Raw genomic sequence first — 9,386 nt, 5'->3', positions numbered from 1 at the left:
CGTTGAAGAGAAAGGCCTAGTATTTTCTTATGTTAGCTGAATGCGGTAGTCCGCAGTGATTTATTCTAGTAGAAGTTTTAGGTTGCAGTAAATTGTAAAGTTAAAAGATGCGAAGTATTTCTACATTCCATGATCTCACCGCACGTGCAAGGACAGTTGCTTCGTTAGTAGAAAAGGTCTTTGTTTAAGAGTTGAATTATGGAGGAAGCCAGACATGGGAGTATATTGGAATGTGCCAATCGTAACTCCTAGTGCGGACGGTGTCTGGGACTCAAGGCCAAGCTGATGGACGATGGAAGCTGGACAGCTCTCGATGGAAAAGTACTGGAAGAAGACCTGATCGAGGAGGTGTGCCGGGGGGCGTGTTCTAGGATTTTGGGGTTCTGTATTAGGGAAAGCACCCCGAGGGTTGAGCAGAGGAGAGGTAGGCGAGGAGCTAGAAGGAGCGTTTAGATCAAGCTCTCTAAGTGAAGACTTCTTAGGAAGTTTCACTTCTGACACCTTTTTCATGATTCCTGGGGTCTCAAGGGAATGCTAAGTAGGGATGACATCTAGCATAGAGTAGGGACAGAGATGAGTTGGATTAATGATTCCTAATATCGACATTGGCTTGGTAGTTGTCTACCTCATGCTTTTAGAAGTAGTGCTTTTGTTTACTTTTACTGTGACATTTGTGTTAGTGCCTATGTACTTGTTGTGCCTTGTATTGAGGTGCCTTTATCTGCAGATGTTTATGTTGATAATAAAAGCCAGAGAGCAAAGAGATTGTCCGGTGCTAGGTCCAACGACAGAGAGTCCGAGATCCACGGGAGCGAAGAGTAAGTCTCTACTCCCTCCTAGAGTCCAGTCTCCCCTAGGTATAAATACACTATAGGAAGATCTGACCCCCAGAGGGCGAAGAGACCAGAAAGGACCACCAGGTCTTTGACTGGGATGGCAGGTATGGGAGTCTGGGTTCCTGCAGGGAGACAAAAGAGACAACATACACTATGTAAGACTTAATCTATTGCGTTCCCCTCCCTCTTCACTGTAAACATTACGTTATATGCCTTCTCATACTCACACCAATAGACCTGGGAATAGGGACTGAAGGTCTCTTCTTGAAAAGATGAAACGAAGGAGGATTCAAAACCAGACGATCCTGCCCCTCTCGGTGGCTACTGGGGAATGAGTGCAGGTTCTAAACTCATAGGATAATGGATACATACAGCGACTTAACCTGCGCTGTGTTGAATGTTCATGGACTGTCTATTCCACTGAAACGCTCAAGTGTGTCGTCCAAAAATACAGCTTACCGGTTATTTCGTCACCGGCAGTTCCTCAGCGTTTCTCTAGTTCTGGAGGGCAAAGGACAAGGCAGCGCGTAGCCAGCGCTACTGTCTCCAACAATCAAGAGCAAAAGGCAAGGCTGCTTGAGAATCAGCGCGTTCGCGCATCAGAGTCCAAAGTGCACGGCAGCGCGTCAAAGGTCAAAGGGCAAGGCGCTAATGTCATAAATCAGGAAGACGGAAACGTATGGAATAGCGCGACCTCGCGCCAACGAAAAAGAATCTTCGAAACAGCGCTTCCTCGCGCTAGAGGGAGAATGACAATTCGGCGTGCTGCCAGCTCACGCAGGAATCCCAAGCATCGAGCAGACTGGAGCTGAAATGTCGAGGTAAACGGAGGCAGACGAGGACTAGGTTCAGGAGGAATCCAAACGAGAAAACAGGGGCGTGGTCCAAATACAGGAAGTGAGGCCAAGCACTTGTGGGAGTATTCAGACAGCCTATATGCCGGCAGCGGTCACATGATCTGGTGATGCAGCAGTCACATGATCTGGTGATGCATCATGAGAAGGCATACAAGGTACTCCCTCTGGCTAGGCATTCTGGGACTTGGAGTTTCCCTGCGTTTTGCTAAGAATCAGAGTACATGAAGCACGACCTCTAACAGTTCTCCCCCCTAACGGTCTAATAACAGGTCTGGGTTTGTTGGGATGTAAGGCGTGAAATCTCCTGACTAAAACTGGGGCGTGTACATTCTCTGCGGGCTCCCATGTTCTATCTTCGGGAGAATACCCCACCCAGTCTACTAGGTATTGTAACCTTCCTCGAAGTCTACGAGAATCCACAATGCGTCTGACTTCAAATTCTTGTTCACCGTTCACGGTGATGGGAGGAGGTGGAGGCTCTGGGCTAGAGGGAGGGAGGAAGGGTTTGAGAAGGGAAGTGTGAAAAACGGGGTGTATGTGCATATCTGTAGGGAGTTCTAGTTTCATGGCTACCGGATTGATTATACTAGATATAGGAAAAGGTCCTATGTACCTGGGCCAGAATTTACGTGGACCTGCTAGTCTGAGGTTCTTCGTGGATAACCAAACTTTATCCCCTTCAGAGTAGTCTGGCGCCGGGCGCCTATGTTTGTCTGCCTGTTCTTTCATGTGTTGTTTGGCTTCTCGTAATTCTCTAGTGGCTTGTTCCCAGATAGATCTAAGTATTTTGTGGTGTTCGTGTACTGCAGGAATGTTTAACATTTCAGGGGGTAGATGTAAAGGGAGGTATCTTGGGTGTTGTCCTGTTACAAAGAAAAAAGGAGAAATCTTGGAAGCGGAATGTGTGGAATTATTGTAGGCGAATTCCGCTAAGGGAAGAGCTTGACTCCATTCACTGGTTATAGTACTCAATAAACATCTTAAAAATTGTTCCAGGGATTGATTTGTTCTCTCTGTTTGTCCATCCGTCTGAGCATGATATGCGGACGAGAGTCGATGATCTATGTGTAGTGTTTTACAGAGGCCTTGCCAAAATTTAGAGATGAATTGGGGGCCTCTGTCTGACACTATGACCGAGGGCAACCCATGTAATTTCACTACGTGATTTATGAAGATGTCAATGAGTTCAGTGGCTCGAGGCAGTCTTTTAAGAGGAATAAAATGGGCCATTTTGGACTGCAGATCCACTACCACCAAGATCGTGGTGTAACCTTTACTTGGGGGCAAATCAGTGATGAAATCCATGCTGAGAGTGGACCAAGGACACTCAGGTACGGGTAAAGGTCGTAATAGACCCGCAGGAGCACAATGCATGGATTTCTGTCGTGCACAGGTGGAACAGGCCTTGCAAAATTCAGAGATGTCATGATACATATCCTTCCACCAGAACCATCGCTGACACATTTGACGGGTCTTGTCATTTCCCGGATGTGCCGCCAGGGGTGACGTGTGACACCATTTCAGTATTAGAGACCGAGTTTCAGGTGAGGGAATGAACAACTTTCCATCATGATAGAATAAGCCATTCACCACCGTGTTCAATGGATCTGCTAACCATGTCTCCTGGCCTAACTGTCTATACTCCTGTTCTAACTGGGCAAGAAAGGAATCAGAAGTAACCTCCTCTTGTGTATTCAACGCCACAATCTTGTTTTCAGGAATGATGGGCACAGGTTCTTCCTCTGTGATACTGAGCTCTTTTCCTAACCGGGATAAAGCATCTGCTTTTCCATGCCTTGCACCCGGCCGAAAATTGATAATAAAGTCATATTCACAGAAGAAAGACACCCATCTCATCTGCCTAGGGGTGAGAGCTCTAGCAGATCGAAAGAATTGCAGATTCCTATGGTCAGAATAAATCGTGATAGTATGGGGTGACCCTAATAAATAGTGCCTCCACTCCTGAAAAGCCATCTTTATGGCTAACAATTCCCTTTCCCCAATCGTATAATTCTGTTCTGCTTGAGAGAGGGTCTTTGAGAAATAGGCCACAGGATGGAGAGTGCCCGTGCTTTTGTCGCGCTGCGACAATACTCCCCCCACTGCATATTGTGAGGCGTCTGCCTCCACAAAATAAGGCAGGGTCTCATTGGCGTGTCTGATTATGGGGGCAGAAGTGAACCTGTCCTTTAGGGTCTGGAAGGCTTTTTCAGCAGTTTTATCCCAATCAAACTGCACCCCTTTCTTAAGCAGTCTAGTAATAGGAGACACTAATTCAGAGAAGTGGTGAATAAATCTTCTATAAAAATTAGCGAAACCTAAGAAGGATTGTATTTCTTTCACTGTCTTGGGACTGTTCCAGTTGGTGATAGCAACGATTTTAGCTGGATCCATATGGATTCCTTCGGGTGAGATAACGAAACCCAAGAAGTCTACCTTCCGTGTGTGAAACAAACACTTATCCAATTTGGCAAAGAGATGGTGTTCTTGCAAGCGTTGCAGTATAAGCCGCACATGTTCCACATGGTCTTGCTCATTTTGTGAATAGATTAGAATATCGTCAATATAGACGATGACAAAGATGTCTAAGTAATCACGTAGAATTTCATTCACAAAAAATTGGAATGCTGCTGGAGCATTACAGAGGCCAAACGGCATCACGCAGTATTCGAATAAACCGAATTTGGTACGGAAGGCCGTTTTCCACTCGTCTCCCTCTCTTACTCTAATCAAATGGTACGCACCTCTGAGGTCTAGTTTGGTGAATATTTTTGCTTTACGTACTTGATCCAGGAGAGTGGAAATGAGGGGAAGAGGATATTTGTTTTTTACCGTGGCTTTATTTAAGGCGCGGTAGTCCAGGCAGGCTCTCAATCCTCCCTCTCGTTTGGGGATGAAGAAAAGAGGCGAGGATACAGGGGAGGTCGAATGCCTAATAAAACCCTTCTTCAACATCTCTTGCAAGTAATCATAAAGATATTTAGTCTCTGGTTCAGTCAAGGCGTATACTCGACTGATGGGTAGTTCAGCTCCAGGGATTAAATCAATCCTGCAGTCATATGCTCTATGTGGTGGTAGAGCTGTCGCTTTCACTTCGTCAAACACACTAGCAAACTCTTGGTATTCCGTAGGCAGACTCGTGGCGTTGGAGGACACAGCAGCGCAACATAAAGGCGTTTGCCAAAGTGCAGATTCTCGGTAACAGTGCAGTGTGCAAAAAGAAGACCTTAATGTTACTGTTCTAGTCACCCAGTCAATGTGGGGATTGTGTTGTTGTAGCCAGGGTACTCCTAATATGGCTCCAAACGTGGGAGTGTCTATGAGATCAAAGGTAATTGACTCGGAATGCCCATTATCACACACCATGATAAGTGTAGGTGTTTGATGTTTAATCAAACCTGATGACAATTCGGACCCGTCTACAGCTCTAACCCTTTCGGGGTGAGGTTTTGGGATAAATTGCAATCCCAACGCTTTAGCTACCGTTATATCTAAAAAATTCCCAGTAGCCCCAGAATCCAGCAAAATAGCCATAGACTTTCTATGTTGAGAGGGCAAAATAAAGACCACCGAAATAAGAAAGTGTTTGGGCACCGGGGGCGCATGGGTAGAGACAGACTGCGAGATCTGAGACACGGAAGGACTTGGGAAATCGACCTCGACACTTACCAAGTCTTTTAGTTTTCCGACACTGGAACTGCCCCGGGTTTGTTTACGGGGATACTACCTAGTTTTTTAGGCTTCCCGGGACATTCTCGGGCAAAATGCCCTCCCTTACCACAGTACAGACATAGATTCAAACGTCTTCGTTTGTCTCGTTCTTCCGCAGTTAAGGGGCCTCTGATTCCCCCAATTTGCATTGGTTCACCTGACTCTTTGGACTCCTTTTTGTCAGGCCTGGAAAGGAAAAGACGGGGGTAGTCGCCTTTGGACTTCTCTCCTCTCCTTTCTGTCAGTCTGTGATCCAATTTGACCACTAAGTCTATGAAGGATGCACAGTCCTCTGGAGGATCAACAATCTGAGACAGAATGTCTTTTAACTCATCTCTTAAACCCCTATAAAATAGGGATGTTCGTTTCTCTTCGGGCCACTGTGTCTCCGTAACTAAGCGATTAAACGTGGTTATGTATGAAAGAAGGTCCTTCGCACCTTGTTTCAAATTCAGTAACTCATTGTCGCTGGCCTGCATATATGAATGGCGTGCGAACAAACTCCGCATCCTGTCTTTGAACTGTGCTAAATTATAGAGAACAGGATCGTCATTGTCCACTAATGGCACTGCCCAGAGAGCTGCATTCCCACTCAGATATGATATGATGAAGGCTACTTTGGCAGCATCATCAGGGAACGCCGCCGCTCGACACAGGAACTGAAGATGGCACTGGTTCATGAAGACTGCATATTTAGTGCTATCCCCGTTAAATCGTTCAGGCATGGCCAATGGCGTATGGGGTGGGGCTATAACAGTTACATTAACAGGGGCAGACGCGGAAGCCGGAGAAGCCGATGCATCTGAGGGTGGAGGTTGAAAATGACCAGGCTGGATATAATTGCGTTTCTGTTTGGGAAATGTTCCTACTGTCTCTAACGATGTGTGTGTTCTTAATATTCCCACTTCTGTTACCAAACGCTGATTCTCTCCCCGTAATGCTCTAATTTCTGACTGTAATGCAACTACGGTACTTGCTAGTTCAGACATGGTAATATCTGGGTTGTCAAGACACACCGGGGTAACCCTGGACGCGTCATAAGACGCACCCTGATCCATCTTCACTCAGGGGATGTAAAATTACGTGGGCTTGGCCTTTCTGTCCGGTGCTAGGTCCAACGACAGAGAGTCCGAGATCCACGGGAGCGAAGAGTAAGTCTCTACTCCCTCCTAGAGTCCAGTCTCCCCTAGGTATAAATACACTATAGGAAGATCTGACCCCCAGAGGGCGAAGAGACCAGAAAGGACCACCAGGTCTTTGACTGGGATGGCAGGTATGGGAGTCTGGGTTCCTGCAGGGAGACAAAAGAGACAACATACACTATGTAAGACTTAATCTATTGCGTTCCCCTCCCTCTTCACTGTAAACATTACGTTATATGCCTTCTCATACTCACACCAATAGACCTGGGAATAGGGACTGAAGGTCTCTTCTTGAAAAGATGAAACGAAGGAGGATTTAAAACCAGACGATCCTGCCCCTCTCGGTGGCTACTGGGGAATGAGTGCAGGTTCTAAACTCATAGGATAATGGATACATACAGCGACTTAACCTGCGCTGTGTTGAATGTTCATGGACTGTCTATTCCACTGAAACGCTCAAGTGTGTCGTCCAAAAATACAGCTTACCGGTTATTTCGTCACCGGCAGTTCCTCAGCGTTTCTCTAGTTCTGGAGGGCAAAGGACAAGGCAGCGCGTAGCCAGCGCTACTGTCTCCAACAATCAAGAGCAAAAGGCAAGGCTGCTTGAGAATCAGCGCGTTCGCGCATCAGAGTCCAAAGTGCACGGCAGCGCGTCAAAGGGCAAGGCGCTAATGTCATAAATCAGGAAGACGGAAACGTATGGAATAGCGCGACCTCGCGCTAACGAAAAAGAATCTTCGAAACAGCGCTTCCTCGCGCTAGAGGGAGAATGACAATTCGGCGTGCTGCCAGCTCACGCAGGAATCCCAAGCATCGAGCAGACTGGAGCTGAAATGTCGAGGTAAACGGAGGCAGACGAGGACTAGGTTCAGGAGGAATCCAAACGAGAAAACAGGGGCGTGGTCCAAATACAGGAAGTGAGGCCAAGCACTTGTGGGAGTATTCAGACAGCCTATATGCCGGCAGCGGTCACATGATCTGGTGATGCAGCAGTCACATGATCTGGTGATGCATCATGAGAAGGCATACAAGGTACTCCCTCTGGCTAGGCATTCTGGGACTTGGAGTTTCCCTGCGTTTTGCTAAGAATCAGAGTACATGAAGCACGACCTCTAACAGAGATTAAGTCTTGAGTCCTTGATTATGTCAAATTGCGGACATTATTTTCTGATAATTGTGTTTCCTCTCTCCACGTTATTGGGCAAGTAAAAAGGTCCATCCGGCCAGAGTGGGTTCTTGGAGATAAATGGTAAACAAGAAACTGGGCCCCAGCAGTTGGTAGCAGAGTCGGATGGTTACTTCCGATAGCGAGGGAAGATTGGATTAGGATAAGTGATCCTTGAGACCCATAGACGATAAGTAATGGTGAGTCATCAGACGGTGAGCAGCAGACGACGGCGGATGATGAACATTGACGGCGAGTAGCAGTGCGGCAGGAAGCAGCAGTCCCAGGAGTGAGTATGAATAGGATGAGATGTTGTAGATTGCGGTGTTGATTTGTTGAGTGATGTCTTGTGGAGTTGGTGTGTATGTTGAGTGATTGTGAGATCAGGCTGTGAGCGCGCGCAGCCCAGGAATTGAGGTGTAGAAGACACCCGTGGTAGATTTTGTTGACCACCCAAAGGAGATCGTGAGGTACCATCGATCACCTGGACCGAGATAGGGGGAGTGAATGTGTGAGTGCATGACAACTTGAAGCTGGTCGTGGGTTGTTGTATGTGAATTTGAGCATTTGTAATCTATTAGAGGCGATCTGTCTGGCCGGACGGGGACAGACAGTTGCCAACCGAGGTCAACAATTTCGAGAGACTGTGGACGAACAGTCAGAGGCTGTAGACGGACAGCCAGAGAAGTAACTTGTTTGGGACAAACGGTTATTTCAGTGTATGAATGGGACGAATGCAGGCATCAGACGTAAGTGTAAAGAAAGGGAATTGCGGCGAACGAAGGAAGGTGACGTCAGAGAGTGTCACGCAGTGATAGGCCGGTTGGTGTTAGTCGCGCTGTTATTGGAGGGTTTAATATCAAGAAGTAGACAGTGTGTGAGATCGAATATTTTACATCATGAAGTGTTTTAAGGTTCTTCGAGAATTGTGTAGAGGTGACAAACATGTAGTTTCTCGAGGAGGAGAAGAAGCCCCTCCCGAGGATACACCAGCACATTACATGGCAAAGAATGTGGGATTGCATACGATAGTGTGGCTTGAGAATTGGCATAAGATGACCCAAAATGAAGGAGAATTAGCTTTCCCGAGATATGGTTCATTTAGAATAGGAGTGTTGTACCAGCTGAAGTCTGTGATGGCGTCCTTACGACCTTTGCCTAGACCCACACAATTTGAAGCGCTACATGCGTGGATTAGAGCAGCGCATGATAGGAAAAAAGACAAAAGTCAGGAAAGAGTGAAAAGATCGATTAGGGCATTTCAGAATGCCAGATGGGAAGCAGAAGAGAAAAGATGGAGAGTGCAGGCAATAGAGGGAGACAGACTGTACCCCTTGCTGATTACTTCACAGGGGACAAAAAAATATGAAGTCAGACGATGAGGATGATAGTGATCTCGATGATAGCGTATTGAGGTTGTTATCAGAGAGGCTGGTTGAGATAGAAGACACTAGAAGAGTAACAATCCAACCAGAGACGAGAGTAGAAGAAACGATTTCGATAGGAACAGAGAGTACTAGGAGCCAGTCTGTGGCCAGTGTAAAGGTCAAGAGAGAAATGAGGTTACCGGATGCTTTAAAGGTACCGGTCACTATCGGACCTATTGTTTTGATTTACAGCTCGGATCCAGAGGAGATTGAGAGGTCAGAGCAGACAGCCGAGCGAGTAAGAAGAG

The sequence above is a fragment of the Triturus cristatus genome, chromosome 10 (assembly GCF_964204655.1).
Source record: "Triturus cristatus chromosome 10, aTriCri1.1, whole genome shotgun sequence".
Classification (NCBI taxonomy): domain Eukaryota; kingdom Metazoa; phylum Chordata; class Amphibia; order Caudata; family Salamandridae; genus Triturus; species Triturus cristatus.
The sequence above is the reverse complement of the archived record's forward strand: the minus strand, read 5'-3'. Positions refer to the sequence as shown.